The sequence below is a fragment of the Drosophila sechellia genome, unplaced genomic scaffold (assembly GCF_004382195.2).
Source record: "Drosophila sechellia strain sech25 unplaced genomic scaffold, ASM438219v1 U_167, whole genome shotgun sequence".
In the NCBI taxonomy this organism is placed as follows: domain Eukaryota; kingdom Metazoa; phylum Arthropoda; class Insecta; order Diptera; family Drosophilidae; genus Drosophila; species Drosophila sechellia.
Genome location: NW_022611107.1, coordinates 10171 through 28704, shown reverse-complemented (window position 1 = coordinate 28704; position 18534 = coordinate 10171). Strand labels below are relative to the sequence as shown.

At 41.0% G+C, this 18534-nt stretch overlaps 4 long non-coding RNA genes across 5 annotated transcripts; all 4 read right to left on the bottom strand.

The window, feature by feature from the left end:
* Positions 1 to 3077: 3077 nt before the first annotated feature.
* Positions 3078 to 4493, bottom strand: LOC116802581. 2 transcript variants are annotated; one of them, XR_004362881.1, is made up of 7 exons: positions 4467 to 4493; positions 4115 to 4396; positions 3902 to 4045; positions 3784 to 3838; positions 3522 to 3722; positions 3336 to 3418; positions 3078 to 3273 (listed from the first exon to the last, which is right to left on the bottom strand). It is a non-coding gene; the product is annotated as an uncharacterized LOC116802581 (long non-coding RNA). The 2 variants fall into 2 exon arrangements; XR_004362882.1 differs by having other exon boundaries at positions 3078 to 3265.
* A 4486-nt stretch (positions 4494 to 8979) lies between these two features.
* Positions 8980 to 10246, bottom strand: LOC116802582. The gene is made up of 3 exons (XR_004362883.1): positions 9947 to 10246; positions 9242 to 9877; positions 8980 to 9184 (listed from the first exon to the last, which is right to left on the bottom strand). It is a non-coding gene; the product is annotated as an uncharacterized LOC116802582 (long non-coding RNA).
* LOC116802583 lies at positions 10245 to 10892 on the bottom strand. Its single transcript, XR_004362884.1, has 3 exons — positions 10402 to 10892; positions 10319 to 10344; positions 10245 to 10260 (listed from the first exon to the last, which is right to left on the bottom strand). It is a non-coding gene; the product is annotated as an uncharacterized LOC116802583 (long non-coding RNA).
* Positions 10893 to 16400: 5508 nt separating this feature from the next.
* LOC116802580 lies at positions 16401 to 17047 on the bottom strand. Its single transcript, XR_004362880.1, has 3 exons — positions 16558 to 17047; positions 16475 to 16500; positions 16401 to 16416 (listed from the first exon to the last, which is right to left on the bottom strand). It is a non-coding gene; the product is annotated as an uncharacterized LOC116802580 (long non-coding RNA).
* Between the last annotated feature and the right edge of the window lie 1487 nt (positions 17048 to 18534).

The window sequence follows — 18534 nt, the reverse complement described above, 5'->3', positions numbered from 1 at the left end:
AAACAATTAAATTAAATTTATTTAATTAAAACAAACGCGCTTCGCTTGCCTATTACTTTCACGCGCAAACTTAAATTCGTTCGTCAATAGACAAATTAATTGTTATAAATTGTCTTCCGGCCGCAAAGTAATAAACCGCGACAACAATTAACATTGAGTGGTCTAAAGAAAACGAATAAATAAACAGTAATTGTGCAGCCGCGAAAAAACCGCGAAAAGACGCCGCCCCAACCAAAGGAAACCAGGAGAAGAAAAGCAGAGAGAAAGGAAGAAATTACACTTGGAGAAATTTTAAAAGAGAAGGAGGAGTTCCAAAGCAAAGAAACGAAAAACCGGAGAACACATTAAATCAAAAATCAAGGGTATTTATACCACCACAACTATCGCAATATTTTTATTTTTTATTAAAAATTATATATATTAATAAAATAAAAAATAAACATGTCCAGCTCTGACCACCTTTTCTCTGAAGACGAGGTGCTTTCAATTACCTCTAGCGAGCGATCTTCCCCTATTCACGTAAATATTTCGCCTATGTCTCACGGGTCTGGCAATTCCCTGGTTAAAACGACCAATATTAACCAGAAGAAATTGCCTTTAAAACAAAAGAAAAGCCCAATTAACTCTTCTTGGGTAGCCATGAATTTCTTTAATTCCCTTTCTCTAAATATGAAAGAGAATATAAATGCCAAAAATGCCCAAAGAGACCCCCTCTCGATCACCAATACTGCTGCAGTCAATGTTGGCGCCAAAAGCAGCATCTCGAAGGGGAAATCGCCGTCTTCTCCTTCATTCTCTTCACAAATACACAAAAGAAATTCACTCCCCACAATGACTCAAACAAATACAGCCGCACACACAAACACCGACGCTACTCAAAGAGAGTTTTTATCCACCACAGCGACCAGCACTAATGCAGCCGCAGTCACTAATACGGACACAGAATTTTCCCCTCCTTCTATTACACACACACAAATAAATAAAGCTACCAAAACTAATTTAGAAAGCTGCTCTAGACCTTCCGCGCTTGCCAATTCAGAAACTCAACTCAACAAAGCCAATGATATTGACAGTGGGGAAATTGCTTCCCCACTTATACAAATTAACGAAAGCAAGCAGGAGGAAAAACCAAGTACAACTGCCAAAGCTTTCTGGTCAATTTTTAACCCTAAGCCGGACACTTCTAAACTCAGCCTAAGCATGAAACCCACCACTCGCTCCATAAATACTGGGAAAAGAAGCATTTCCCCTCACCAAAGGAGTGCTTCTTTACGCCCTGATGCTCAGGGCGATTTAAAAATAAAATTACCCAACAATAGATCCATGCCCACTGTGGGGAATTTAGCAACAGCTCGCACCCTTAGTCGGCCTGCTGCCAAGCGGGACTTATTTAAATCACCGTCCAAGAGCCCAGACGAGCAGCCCATGAGTTTCTCGGAAGTGGTTGCTGGAACAGGTCCAATCTTTGTGGCACCTTCAGTTCCGGCTCCAACTACGAAAACCCCGGCCAAGAGGACTAATGACGATCTGGACTGCTCCAGTTTTAAGACGCCAAATAAACGACTATGCGTGACCACCAATTTCAAGTCTCCCAGCATTTTCCCACCCCTCACCACACCCGTTTTCCAAAGCAAGGCAGCCAAATCTGTATATGAGGAAGCCAAAACCAGGAATCGACCCTCAAACCAGCCGTTACCCTGCAGCACCAATGCTCCTGCACGCAGCGCAACGACGGCACCCCCTCAAAATACAGATGCTGAGCTGCCACCTTGGAAACTTGTGCCACTAAGCTGCAGAGCGCCACCCATACTCGTTGACGACGTCAAAGAAATTGTCCCGCTCCTGGAAAAGCTAAACTATACAGCAGGAGTCTCCAGCTACACTACCAGGGCAACTGAAGGGAACGGGGTCAGGATCCAGGCCAAGGACATGACCGCCTACCACAAAATCAAAGATGTCCTTATTGCAAACGGCTTTCCCCTATTCACCAACCAGCCAAAGTCCGAGAGGGGCTTCCGAGTTGTAATCAGACATCTCCACCACTCCACTCCATGCTCGTGGATTGTCAAGGAGTTGCTGACGCTCGGATTCACAGCTCGCTTCGTCAGAAATATGACGAACCCGGCTACAGGTGGGCCCATGCGCATGTTTGAAGTTGAGATCGTCATGGCCAAGGACGGCAGTCATGACAAAATTATCTCACTCAAACAAATCGGTGGGCAAAGAGTGGATATTGAAAGGAAAAACAGGACACGGGAGCCGGTCCAGTGCTACAGATGCCAGGGCTTCAGGCATGCCAAGAACTCATGCATGAGGCCTCCAAGATGCATGAAATGCGCTGGCGACCACCTGTCATCCTGTTGCACCAAGCCAAGAACCACCCCTGCTACCTGCATCAACTGCTCTGGAGAGCACATTAGTGCATACAAGGGATGTCCTGTTTACAAGGCTGAAAAACAAAAGCTTGCGGCAAACAACATTGACACAAATAAAATACGCATAATTAAAGACGCAACCAACAACTTTTATAGACGTCAAGGCCCTCCTCCACGCAATAACACCCCTCGGCTGCCACACAGCTCAGCAATCCTGAACAGATCAATCGCTGAAGCCCGCCAGGAAGCAGCCAGAAAGTCGATGCTAAATCCATTCCGACAGAATATGAATGACAGAAGGCCACGTTTTTCCTCCCATGACACTGCCATTCAGACGCGGCTGAATAAATGGCGCCGAAACACTAATAAGTTACCCAAAAAGGGTAGGATAACTTCAAAAAACAATGCAAAGCCAAGAATGGCACCCAAGACAAGCAACCCAGCGCAAAGACATCTGGAAAATTACCAGGACATGCTCCGAAAACAAAGGAGTGAAGAAAACGACCAGGAACCTGAAAAAGGTACTTCAAATCCCATGCAAGTTAGAAATGACAGCCCTCCTACCACCAGCAGAGCTGCTAGAGCTAGCTTCAAGCCAAGATTTATAGATGAAGCCACGCCATCGCCAATAAACTACAATCCTAACTCGCAAAAAGGCTTCTTGGACGACCACACAACAAACTTAGCAAATAGAGTCGACAATTTAGAGAAGAAAATTGACAGTTTATTGGCCTTAATCATACAAGGAAGAGTTAACAATCCTGACATGGAAACTTCCAATTAATCCTACATTTACTTATACTTATTCTAACAACATCTATATCCGATGGAAAAGCGCACGTCAGTCTGCTCCCAAACTCTTGCTCGGTCATCTCCTTCCTCGACACAGCCTAATTTCCTTAGAATACAAATTCAATTAGATAATGGAATTAAAATATAATCAATATAATCAATACTCACACCTCAAAGCATCCGGATAATCAAGCTTACGAAAACGCACTCCAGCTGATACTGATGAAAGATACGAAAAATACAACCAAGTCCTATAAGATGAAGCGGTAGATCGATACGAAAAGGATTAGTGTGGCAGAAACATGATGAATAAAAGGCGACTCGCTGCAGCAATTTATGCACAACGTCACTTACCTGAACCTCCTTGCCACACGGTCCCGATTAGTATCCCTTATCTCCGATGCAATCCACTTGCAGTGCTGCACTGCAATAGACGGGCCATATAAGCTGCCTACGCTTCGTTCAGGGCTCTCAGCGCGGAGCTGCAAAATCTATCCTTTCCACTACTCTTAAATTCTCTCAGATCGACGAGCGCCTACATTAGAGACGCTAAACCTGAAAACAAAACAATTAACCAATAAGAAAATTAACAAAGACAATCAAATAAAGCACTTACCTCAATAAACACAGCCAACTGGTGATCCAAAGCAACCAACAAGAGAAGACGAGCCCTGCAAAGAAAAACAAAATCACCATATTTTGTGATTATAAACACAAAAATTTGACAATCTTACAACGCCGTCTCCACCTCCTGATGCCACTGCACTAACAAGGATCATTATCCCGGAGCTGACATCAAATTAAAAAGAATTAAAATCCGTCTCCAAATTGTATAATTTCCACAATTCCGTTTTTTTTTCCAATGAATTCCTGAGAATCTATAATGAAAGGAAAATTAATAATAATATAATAATAAATTAATCAAGGACACACAGGAAATTACAAACCTGACAGGCAAACCAGCAGACACAAAAATACGACCTCATCCTGCCGATGACGCGCACACAAACCAGGAGACGGGCCCCGTCAAAGCAAAACAAAATCGCCAACATTTGCGATTATAGATACAAAAATCTGACAATTTTATGATACCGTCTCCACCTCCTGACGCCAATGCTTTAATAAAGATCATTTGCGTGGCGCAGATGCCACACCCTTACGCTGCAAAACTTGTCCTCAAATTGTATATTTCTCCCCTGTCCTGCATCATCGACGAATTCTCTCCTAACCTGCAATGAAAGGAAAATAAATAAGAATGCGATATAAAAACTACTCAAGGACACATAAATAATAACAAACCGGACAAACAAAGTAGCAGACGATAACAGACGGCCCCATCCTGCTGACGTCAAGCACGCAGCTCCAGCTTCCAAGACTTCAACTATTGAAAAAAGGGAACACAAGCTATTACTGGGAAATATATATTTATAATATAATACTTATCTAATTGCAAACTTGATGACTCCAAAATCGTGGCTTTCCAGCTGCAATAACACAATGACAAGGGCCTCCAATTTAGCCCATACAAAACGTACCTGAAAAGCAAATAAATCAACGCAATTATAAAAGCAATCAAATACTCACCCCAGACTAGCTTCCTCTTTAAGTACCTGAAAAACAATAATAAACGCAACTATATAAACAAATATACACCAATATAATACTTACCTTAAATTAAATTCCACTCAATGTACCTGAAACAACAAAAATTAATGCAATCATAATTAACAAATAGCATATATAATACTTACCAAATTCTATTTTTACATCCATTTCCATGGCAATCTCGTTGCGGCGGCTCTCTGCAACAAATCTCGAACTGGCGGCCTCAAGCAACCAATCCTGAAGCTATGGCCACAAGACGCGACGCACCTGGCTTCCTTCGCTCAATAAAAACGCAATGACGGCTGCGCTGGACAACTATTCGCAACTCTTCCCGACGACCGGCAATATGCATCTACAATACAAACAAACTCATTAAACAATTGCATAAAGCTGCCATTGACGATATAATCGGATCTTCACCAAACGACGGCTGCGTGGGATGACGCAGCTGAGAACAAATCACCTGCAACTTGTTGCAAGTTGCCCACTTCCAGCGGCCGCAACAGACCACCGCCAAAATGCAACAAAACTTACCTGTGATGACTCCTGAGGCTCTCTGCGACGCGGTGCTCCTGTCCTTCTGATGGGGGTACCTGAAAAGAAATAAACAAAACAATGTTAGTCTAAAATTTTAATGTTTATTGCAAAATAATTTCATTTTAAAAATGTAAACAAACATGCAAGCTGATAATGTTACCAATCATATCAATGTCTGAAATCCTTGCCTACAAAATACTAACTTAAAATTAATACTAACTATGTCCAAGCCCCAAACTCACCCCATGCTATGTTAAACTCAAAAATTCAAATTATTGTACCTACATATTGCATTTATTGTAATCAAAGGCAAAATAAAGTTGTGGATGCGGAACAGAATTCATTCTGTCTCCGTACCTCCACCTACAAAGTAAAAAAAAACCTCCACCTGAAATGAAAAAAAAAGTTGAAAACAAAGTTAAAAAAAAAAAAAAAAAGTTAAATAAATTGAATAAAATAAATAAATAAAATAAATTAAATAAATCAATAAATAATTAAATTAAATTATTTAATTTAAACAAACGCGCTTCGCCTGCCTATTACTTTCACGCGCAAACTTAACTAAACTCGTTCGTCAATAGACAAATTAATTGTTATAAATTGTCTTCCGGCCGCAAAGTATTCAAACCGCGACAACAATTAACTTTTAGTGGTCTAAAGAAAACGAACAATAACAGTAACTGTGCAACTACAAAAAAGACGCCGCCACAACCAAAGGAAATAAGGAGAAGAAACGCAGAGGGAAAGGAAGAAAGTACACCTGGAGAAATCATAGAAGAGAAGGAGGATTTCCAAAGCAACGAAACGATAATCTGGAGAACACACTTAAATCAAAAATCCAGGGTATTTATACCACTACAATTATCGCAATATCGCAATATTTTTATTTTTAATAAAATAATATATTTTAAATAAAATAAAAAATAAGCATGTCTAGTTCTGACCACCTTTTCTCTGAAGACGAGGTGCTTTCAATTACCTCTAGCGAGCGATCTTCCCCTATTCACGTAAATATTTCGCCTATGTCTCACGGGTCTGGCAATTCCCTGGTTAAAACGACCAATATTAACCAAAAGAAATTGCCTTTAAATCAAAAGAAAAGCCCAATTAACTCTTCTTGGGTAGCCATGAATTTCTTTAATTCCCTTTCTCTAAATATGAAAGAGAATATAAATGCCAAAAATGCCCAAAGAGACCCCCTCTCGATTACCAATTCTGCTGCAGCCAATGTTGGCGCCAAAAGCAGCATCTCGAAGGGGAAATCGCCATCTTCTCCTCCACTCTCTTCACAAATACACAAGCGAAATTCACTCCCCACAACGACACACACAAATACAGCCGCACTCACAAACACCGACGCTACTCAAAGAGAGTTAATATCCACCACAGCGACCTGCACTAATGCAGCTGCAGCCACTAATACGGACACAGAATTAAGAGGCGCCAAACCGAGAGACGCTATGGGAAATTTCCCCTCTCTCCCACACTCAGACAGCGCAGAGAAAAATCTCAGCTCATCCACCAAAATTGGACGCAATGCTTTTTCCCCTTCTACTTATACACACACACAAATAAATAAAGCCACCAAAACTAATTTAGAAAGCTGCTCTAGATCTGCCGCGCTTGCCAAGCTTGACTCTCATCTCAAAAAAGACAATGATATTGACAGTGGGGAAAATGCTTCCCCACTTATACAAATTAACGAAAGCAAGCAGGAGGAAAGACCTAGTACAACTGTCAACGCTTTTTGGTCAATTTTTAACCAAAAACCGGATCCTTCTAAACTTAGTTTAAGCAAGAAATCAACCAACCGCTCTGTAAATACTGGGAAAAGAAGCACTTCCCCTCACCAAAGGAGTGCTTCTTTACGCCCTGATGCACAGGGTGATTTAAAATTAAAACCCACCAATAGCGCCATGCCCACTATGGTGAATCTAACAACAGCCCGCACCCTCAGCCGGCCTGCTGCCAAAAGGGACTTATTCAACTCACCGTCCAGAAGCCCAGACGAGCAGCCAATGAGTTTCTCGGAAGTGGTTGCTGGAACTGGTCCAATCTTTGTGGCACCCATAGTTCCGGCTCCTATAACGAAAACTCCGGCCAAGAGGACAAATGATGACTTGGACTGCTCCAGTTTCAAGACGCCTAATAAACGGTTATGCGTGACCTCCAATTTTAAATCTCCCAGCATTTTTCCACCCCTCACCACACCCGTTTTCCAAAGCAAGGCAGCCAAATCTGTATATGAGGAATCCAAAACTAGGAATCGACACTCACACCAGCCGTTACCCTGCAGCACCAATGCTCCTGCACGCAGCGCAACGACGCCACCTCCTCAAAATACGGATGCTGAGCTGCCACCTTGGAAACTGGTGCCACTAAGCTGCAGAGCTCCACCCATACTTGTCGACGATGTTAAAGAAATTGTCCCGCTCCTGGAAAAACTAAATTATACAGCAGGAGTCTCCAGCTACACTACCAGGGCAACTGAAGGAAACGGGGTCAGGATTCAGGCTAAGGACATGACCGCCTTCCACAAAATCAAAGATGTCCTTATAGCAAACGGCTTTCCTCTATTCACTAACCAGCCAAAGTCTGAGAGGGGCTTCCGAGTAGTAATCAGACATCTCCACCACTCCACTCCATGCTCGTGGATTATCAAGGAGTTGCTGACACTCGGATTCACCGCGCGCTTCGTCAGAAATATGACGAACCCGGCTACAGGCGGCCCCATGCGCATGTTTGAAGTGGAGATCGTCATGGCCAAGGACGGCAGTCATGACAAAATTATCTCACTCAAACAAATCGGTGGACAAAAAGTGGATATTGAAAGGAAAAACAGGACACGGGAGCCGGTCCAGTGCTACAGATGCCAGAGCTTCAGGCATGCCAAGAACTCATGCATGAGGCCACCAAGATGCATGAAATGCGCTGGCGACCACCTGTCATCCTGTTGCACCAAGCCAAGAACCACCCCTGCTACCTGCGTCAACTGCTCTGGAGAGCACATTAGTGCATACAAGGGATGCCCCGTTTACAAAGCAGAAAAACAAAAGCTTGCGGCCAACAACATCGACACAAACAAAATACGCACAATTAAAGACGCAACTAACAACTTCTATAGACGTCAAGGCCCTCCTCCACGCAATAATACCCCACGGCTGCCACACAGCTCAGCGATCCTGAACAGATCAATCGCTGAAGCTCGCCAGGAGGCAGCCAGAAAGTCAATCTCAAATCCGTTCCGACAAAATATGAACGACAGAAGGCCACGATTCTCCTCGCATGACACTGCCATTCAGATGCGTCTGAATAAATGGCGCCGAACCTCTAACAATATACCCAAAAAGGGTAGGACAACCTCAAAACACAACGCAAAGCCAAGACTGGTATCCAAGACAAGCAATCCAGCGCAAAGACATCTGGAAAATTACCAGGACATGCTCCGAAAACAAAGGAGTGAAGAAAATGACCAGGAACCTGAAAAAGGTAACTCAAATCCCATGCAAGCTAGCAATGACAGCCCTCCGACCACCAGCAGAGCTGCAAGAGCTAGTTTTAAACCAAGAGTTATTGATGTAGCCACACCATCGCCAAGAAACTCCAATCATTTCTTACAAAAAGGGTTATCGGATGACCCCACAAGAAAATTAGCAATTAGAGTCGACAATTTAGAAAAGAAAATCGACATTTTATTGGCAATAATTACTCAAGGAAGAGACAACAATCTTGACATGGATACATCCAATTAAACTTACAAATACTTATATCTAGTAAAACGACATCTTTATCTGATGGAAAAGCGCACTTCTATCTGCCTCCATACTCTCTCAAAACTCAGACTGACGAGCGCCTACAAGAACTGACGCTAAAACCTAAAAATAAAACAATTAATCATTAACAAATTAAACAAAACAATCAAATGCACTTACCTACTTGACCACAGCCAACTGCTGATCAACATCTAACGCAACCGACAGGAGGAGGCGGGCTTCGCAAAAACAGAACGAAATCGCCAATTTTCGCGATTATAAACACAAAAAATTAAAAATCCTAAGACGCCGTCTCCACTTCCTGATGCCACTGCATTAATAAGGATCACTAGCGCGGAGCTGACATCACTTTTAAAAGCTTCAAAATCCGTCCCCAAATTGCATCATTTTCCTCAGTATCTTATGCCCAATTATCTTCCGATAACCTGTAAAGAAATGAAAATCAATAAGAATATGATGCGTAAGTAATAAAGGACACACAGAAAAACTTAAAACTTGCCAGGCAAACAAGCAGATACAGATATGCGATTCCATCATCCTGACGCCACGCACGCAAATCCTTCAACGCAACCGACAACAAGAGACTGGCACCACAAAAGCAAAATAAATCGCCAATTTTCGCGATTATAAACACAAAAAGTTGACAATTTTATGATGCCGTCTCCATCTCCTGACGCCATTGCACAAATAAGGACCACTTGCGTGGCACAGATGCCACATCAATATGCTGCAAAATTTGTCCTCAAATTGTATATTTCTCCTCAGTTCTGCATCATCGACGAATTCTCTCTTAACCTGTAATAAAAGGAAAATAAATACGAATGTATACAAAAATTACTCAAGGACAATTAAATAATAACAAACCGGACAGAAAAGGTAGCTGACGCTAGTTGACGGCTCCATCCTGCTGACGACAAGCACACAGCTCCAGCTTCAAAGACCTCAACTATTGAAATAAGGGAACACAAGCTATTACTGGGAAAAATATTTTTATAATATAATACTTATCTAATTGACAATTTGAAGACTCCAAAATCGCGGCATTCCAGCTGCAATAACACAATAACAAGGGCCTCAAATTTAGCCCTTACAAAACGTACCTGAAAAGCAAAAAAAAAATCAACGCAATTATTAAAGCAACACAATACTTACCCCAGACTAGCTTGCTCCTCAAGTACCTGAAAAATAATAATAAACGCAACTATATAAACAAATATACATCAATATAAGACTTACCTTAAATTAAATTCCACTCAACGTACCTGAAACAACATAAATTTATGCAATCATAAAAAACAAATAGCATATATAATACTTACCAAATACTATTTTTGCATTCACTTCCATGGCTATTCCGTTGCGGCGGCCCTCTGCAACAAATCTCGAACCGGCGGCCCCAAGCTGCCAATCCTGACGCTATGGCCACAAGACGCGGCGCACCTGGCTTCTCTCGGTGACAGACCGAGCTACAATCCGCACTGACGACTTCTCTGCCACAACAAGACGAACAGCAGCTCTATAAATACGCAATGACAGCTGCGCGGGATTCATCTTGCCACTGACGATAACCAAATGACGGCTGCGCTGGATGTTGCAACCGAGAACAAAGCACCTGCTACGCCGGCCGGACACACTTATTGCAAGTGGCCCACTCTCAGCGACCGCAACAGATTACAGCCAACTTACAACAAAAACTCACCTGTAATGACAACTAATGCTCCTCAGCGACTCGATGCTTCCGTCCTTCTGGCGGGAGTACCTGAAAAGAAACAAATTGTATAATGTTAGTCTCTAATTTCAATGTTTTTTGTAAAATCACTACAATTTATTAATGTAAACAAAACATGCAAGACGATAATGTAACCAGTCCATGTCTCTGTCTATAATCTAAAGCCTACGAAAAAAAATACTAACTTATTATTAAATACTAACTATGTCCAAGCCCCAAACTCACCTCATGCAATGTTAAACTCTAAATTCAAATAATTGTACCTACATATTGCATAAAATGTAATCAAAGGCAAAATAAATTTGTGGATGCGGAACGGAATTCATTCTGTCTCCGTACCTCCACCTACAAAGTAAAAAGGCATCTGGAAAATTACCAGGACATGCTCCGAAAACAAAGGAGTGAAGAAAATGACCAGGAACCTGAAAAAGGTAACTCAAATCCCAGCCAAGCTAGCAATGACAGCCCTCCGACCACCAGCAGAGCTGCCAGAGCTAGTTTTAAACCAAGAGTTATTGATGTAGCCACACCATCGCCAAGAAACTCCAATCATTTCCTACAAAAAGGATTATCGGACGATCCCACAAGAAACTTAGCAAATAGAGTCGACAATTTAGAAAAGAAAATCGACATTTTATTGGCATTAATTACTCAAGGAAGAGACAACAATCTTGACATGGATACATCCAATTAAATTACAAATACTTATATCTATTAAAACGACATCTTTATCTGATGAAAAAGCGCACTTCTGTCTGCCTCCAAACTCTCTCAAAACTCAGACTGACGAGCGCCTACAAGAACTGACGCTAAAACCTAAAAATAAAAAACAATTAATCATTAACAAATTAAACAACAATCAAATGCACTTACCTACTTGACCACAGCCAACTGCTGATCCACATCTAACGCAACCGACAAGAGGAGGCGGGCTTCGCAAAAACATAATGAAATCGCCACTTTTCGCGACTATAAACACTAAAAATTAATAATCCTAAGACGCCGTCTCCACCTCCTGATGCCATTGCACTAATTAGGATCACTAGCGCGGAGCAGACACCACATTTAAAAGCTTCAAAATCTGTCCCCAAATTGCATAATTTTCCTCAGGGTGTATCTTCAAAGAATTCCTTCCTAACCTGTAATGAAAGGAAAACAAATAAGAATGCAATACATAAACTAATCAAGGACACATAAATAATAACAAACCGGACAGACAAAGTAGCAGATGCTAGTGGACAGCTCCATCCTGCTGATGACAAGCACGCAGCTCCAGCTTCAAAGATTCCAACTATTGAAACAAAGGAACACAAGCTATTACTGGGAAATTTATATTTAAAATGTAATACTTATCTAATTGCAAACTTGTTGACTCCAAAATTGCGGCATTCCAGCTGCAATAACACAATAACAAGGGCCTCCAACTTAGCCCTCACAAAACGTACCTGAAAATCAAAAAATCAACGCAATTATAAAAGCAATAAATACTCCCAAGACTAGTTTCCTCCTAAAGTACCTGAAAAACAATAATAAACGCTACTATATAAACAAATATACACCAATATAGTACTTACCTTAAATTAAATCCCACTCAATGTACCTGAAACTACAAAAAAAATTAATGCAATCATAAAAAACAAATAACATATATAATACTTACCAAATACTATTTTTGCATCCATTTCCATGCCTATTTCGTTGCGGCGGCCCTCTGCAACAAACCTCGAACCGGCGGCCCCAAGCTGCCACTCCTGGCGATACGGCCACAAGATGCGGCGCATATGGCTTCTCTCGGTGATAGACCGAGCTACAATCCTCACTGACGACTTCACGAGACGAACTCCACCATCATAATGCCAGCAGCTCTACAAAAACGCAATGACAGCTGCGTGGGATTATATTCATGCCACTGACGATACAACTTACCTTCACTAAACTAAACGACCGCGGCGAGGGATGCTGAAACCGAGTACAAATAACCTGCAACACCGGCCGGACATATTTGTTGCAAGTGGCCCACTTCCAGCGGCCGCAACAGACCACTGCAAAAATCCAACAAATCTTACCTGTGATGACTCCTGAGACTTCCCAGCGACTCGGTGCTTCCGTCCTTCTGGCGGGGGTACCTGAAAAGAAATAAATAAAACAATCTTAGCCTAAAATTTTAATGTTTATTGTAAAATAATTTCATTTTAAAAATGTAAACAAAACATGCAAGTCAATAATGTTACCAATCCATGTCATTGTCTGAAATCCAAGTCTATAAAAATACTAACTATAACTTAATACTACTTATGTCCAAGCCCCAAACTCACCCCAAGCTATGTTAAACTCCAAAATTCAAATTATTGTACCTATATATTGCATAAAATGTAATCAAAGGCAAAATAAAGTAGTGGATGCGGAACAGAATTCATTCTGTCTCCGTACCTCCACCTGAAATGTAAAAAATAAAAAAAAAAAAAAAAACACTTACCTGAATCTTCTTGCCACACAGTCCCTGGTAGTATCTCTTATCACCGATACAACCTACTTGCATGCTGCGCTGCAATAGACGGGCCGATCCCAGAACGACGAGCGCCTACATTAATTGACGCTAAAACCTGAAAACAAAACAATTAACCAATAAAAAATTAAACAAAACAATCAAATATTGCTCTTACCTCCTTGACCACAGCCTAATGGTGATCCAATGCAACCTACAAGAAGAGGCGGTCTCCACAATAGAAAAACAAAACCGGCAGCTATCGCGATTATAAACCCAAAAAATTGACAACTTTACGACGCCGTCTCCACCTCTTGATGCCACTGCACGTTTAAGGATCACTAGCGCGGAGCTGACACCATTTTTTAAAAAGTCTCAAAATCCGTCTCTAAAATGCATAATTTTCCGCAGTATGGTACGTTCAATTATTTTCCGATAACCTGTAAAGAAAGGAAAATCAATAAGAATATGATGCAAAATTAATAAAGGACTCACAGAAAAACGTAAAACTTGCGAGGTAAACAAGCAGATACAGATATGCGATTCCATCATCCTGACGCCACGCACGTAAATCCTTCAACGCAACCGACAACAAGAGACAGGCACCGCAAAAGCAAAATAAAATCGCCAATTTTCGCGATTATAAACACAAAAAGTTGACAATTTTATGATGCCGTCTCCATCTCCTGACGCCATTGCACAAATAAGGATCATTTGCGTGGCACAGATGCCACATCAATATGCTGAAAAATTTGTCCTTAAATTGTATATTTCTCCTCAGTTTTGTATCCTCGACTAATTCTCTCCTAACCTGCAATGAAAGGAAAATAAATAAGAATGCGATACAAAAATTACTCAAGGACACAGAAATAATAACAAACCGGACAGACAAAGTAGCAGAGGCTAGTGAACGGCTCCATCCTGCTGACGACAAGCACGCAGCTCCAGCTTCTAGGACTCCAACTATTGAAACAAGGGAACACAAGCTATTACTGGGATAAATATATTTATAATATAATACTTATCTAATTGACAACTTGATGACTCCAAAACCGTGGCATTCCAGCTGCAATTTGCACAATAACAAAGATCATCCAAGTCAGCTCCTACAAAACGTACCTGAAAAGCAAAAACAAAATCAACGCAATTATAAAAGCTACTCAATACTCACCCCAGACAAGCTTCCTTTAAGTACCTGAAAAACAATAATAAACGCAATTATATAAACATTTATACCCAAATATAATACTTACCTTAAATTAAAATCCACTCAACGTACCTGAAAAAACAAAAATTAATGCAATCATAAAAAACTGATAACATATATAATACTTACCAAACACTATTTTTGCATCCATTTCCATGCCTATTTCTTCGCGGCGGCCCTCTGCAACAAATCTCGAACCGGCGGCCCCAAGCTGCCACACCTGGCGACAGGGCCACAAGATGCGGCGCACCTGGCTTCTCTCGGTGATAGACCGAGCCACAATCCTCTCTGACGACTTCTTTGCCACGAGACGACTCCTCCACCATATAGCCAGCAGCTCTCAAAAAATGCAATGACAGCTGCGTGGGGCAACACATCGCAACTCCTCTTCCTGATGAACGGCAATTCTATCTGCAACATACTCAAACAATTGCATAAAACTGCCACTGACGATACAATTGATACTCACCAAATGACGGCGGCGAGGGATGCTGAAACCGAGAACAAATCACCTGCAACTCCGGCCGGACACACTTGTTGCCAGCGGCCCACTTCCAACGGCCGCAATAGACGACTGCCAAAATGCAACAAAAACTCACCTGTAATGACTCCTAAGGCTCCACAGCGACTCGATGCTTCCGTCCTTCTGGCGGGGGTATCTGAAAAGAAACAAATTATACAATGTTAGTCCTAAATTTCAATGTTTTTCGTAAAATCATTACATTTTATTAATGTAAACAAAACATGCAAGACGATAATGTAACCAGTCCATGTCTTTGACTATAATCTAAAGCCTACAAAAAAAAATACTAACTTAACATTAAATACTAACTATGTCCAAGCCCCAAACTCACCCCATGCAATGTAAAATTCGAAATTTCAAATAATTGTTCTATATATTACACACACTGTAATCAAAGGCAAAATAAATTGTGGATGCGGAACAGAACTCATTCTGTCTCCGTACCTCCACCAGTAAAATTAAAAATGTAACCAGTCCATGTCTCTGTCTATAATCTAAAGCCTACGAAAAAAAATACTAACTTATTATTAAATACTAACTATGTCCAAGCCCCAAACTCACCTCATGCAATGTTAAACTCTAAATTCAAATAATTGTACCTACATATTGCATAAAATGTAATCAAAGGCAAAATAAATTTGTGGATGCGGAACGGAATTCATTCTGTCTCCGTACCTCCACCTACAAAGTAAAAATGTTTTTCGTAAAATCATTACATTTTATTAATGTAAACAAAACATGCAAGACGATAATGTAACCAGTCCATGTCTTTGACTATAATCTAAAGCCTACAAAAAAAAATACTAACTTAACATTAAATACTAACTATGTCCAAGCCCCAAACTCACCCCATGCAATGTAAAATTCGAAATTTCAAATAATTGTTCTATATATTACACACACTGTAATCAAAGGCAAAATAAATTGTGGATGCGGAACAGAACTCATTCTGTCTCCGTACCTCCACCAGTAAAGTTAAAAGTTTTCGACGAATTCTCTCTTAACCGGTAATAAAAGGAAAATAAATACGAATGTATACAAAAATTACTCAAGGACAATTAAATAATAACAAACCGGACAGAAAAGGTAGCTGACGCTAGTTGACGGCTCCATCCTGCTGACGACAAGCACACAGCTCCAGCTTCAAAGACCCCAACTATTGAAATAAGGGAACACAAGCTATTACTGGGAAAAATATTTTTATAATATAATACTTATCTAATTGACAATTTGAAGACTCCAAAATCGCGGCATTCCAGCTGCAATAACACAATAACAAGGGCCTCAAATTTAGCCCTTACAAAACGTACCTGAAAAGCAAAAAAAAAAAATCAACGCAATTATTAAAGCAACACAATACTTACCCCAGACTAGCTTGCTCCTCAAGTACCTGAAAAATAATAATAAACGCAACTATATAAACAAATATACATCAATATAAGACTTACCTTAAATTAAATTCCACTCAACGTACCTGAAACAACATAAATTTATGCAATCATAAAAAACAAATAGCATATATAATACTTACCAAATACTATTTTTGCATTCACTTCCATGGCTATTCCGTTGCGGCGGCCCTCTGCAACAAATCTCGAACCGGCGGCCCCAAGCTGCCAATCCTGACGCTATGGCCACAAGACGCGGCGCACCTGGCTTCTCTCGGTGACAGACCGAGCTACAATCCGCACTGACGACTTCTCTGCCACAACAAGACGAACAGCAGCTCTATAAATACGCAATGACAGCTGCGCGGGATTCATCTTGCCACTGACGATAACCAAATGACGGCTGCGCTGGATGTTGCAACCGAGAACAAAGCACCTGCTACGCCGGCCGGACACACTTATCGCAAGTGGCCCACTCTCAGCGACCGCAACAGATTACAGCCAACTTACAACAAAAACTCACCTGTAATGACAACTAATGCTCCTCAGCGACTCGATGCTTCCGTCCTTCTGGCGGGAGTACCTGAAAAGAAACAAATTGTATAATGTTAGTCTCTAATTTCAATGTTTTTTGGTAAAATCACTACAATTTATTAATGTAAACAAAACATGCAAGACGATAATGTAACCAGTCCATGTCTCTGTCTATAATCTAAAGCCTACGAAAAAAAATACTAACTTAATATTAAATACTAACTATGTCCAAGCCCCAAACTCACCTCATGCAATGTTAAACTCTAAATTCAAATAATTGTACCTACATATTGCATAAAATGTAATCAAAGGCAAAATAAATTTGTGGATGCGGAACGGAATTCATTCTGTCTCCGTACCTCCACCTACAAAGTTAAAAAAAAAAAAAAAGCGGCCCCAAGCAACCAATCCTGAAGCTATGGCCACAAGACGCGACGCACCTGGCTTCCTTCGGTGATTGTCCGAACTACAATCCCCACAGACGACTTCTCTGCCACGAGACGAACTCCACGACCATAATGCCAGCAGCTCAATAAAAACGCAATGACGGCTGCGCTGGACAACTCTTCGCAACTCTTCCTGACGACCGGCAATACGCATCTGCAATACAAACAAACTCACTAAACAATTGCATAAAGCTGCCATTGACGATATAATCGGATCTTCACCAAACGACGGCTGCGTGGGATGACGCAGCTGAGAATAAATCACCTGCAACTTGTTGCAAGTTGCCCACTTCCAGCGGTCGCAACAGACCACCGCCAAAATGCAACAAAACTTACCTGTGATGACTCCTGAGGCTCTCTGCGACGCGGTGCTCCTGTCCTTCTGATGGGGGTACCTGAAAAGAAACAAATAAAACAATGTTAGTCTAAAATTTTAAAATTTATTGCAAAATAATTTCATTTTAAAAATGTAAACAAACATGCAAGCTGATAATGTTACCAATCATGTCAATGTCTGAAATCCTTGCCTACAAAATACTAACTTAAAATTAATACTAACTAACTATGTCCAAGCCCCAAAAACTCACCCCATGCTATGTTAAACTCAAAAATTCAAATTATTGTACCTACATATTGCATTTATTGTAATCAAAGGCAAAATAAAGTTGTGGATGCGGAACAGAATTCATTCTGTCTCCGTACCTCCACCTACAAAGAAAAAAAATAATAGTAACTACAAGTGAAGCCAGCAGCAACAACAACAACTAATGGACGGCCAGAACGTGAACCAAAGCGGAGGATGGGCATCGGTTCTATCCATATCATCTGACGACAGCAACTGCTCATCCTCGCCGCCTTCTGTTATAGTCTCATCGCTGGATACCACGCCAACGCCAAATGAAACCACCTTAGTAAGAAGAAGCCTATATCAATTAAATGCCGACATGAAATCTTACGATTTTGAAAATATTGTATTAAATGAAAATAAAAATACCATATTGCCAGACCCTTTATTTGTCGATAAATGCGGGAGTACTGCTAATACCTCAGAAGCCAATGAAAAACAGCCTGCCGATAGCCCCTTCCCCATTTCCATAAGCAAAAATTTTAGCACTTCCTCGCCACTAACACATGTAGACA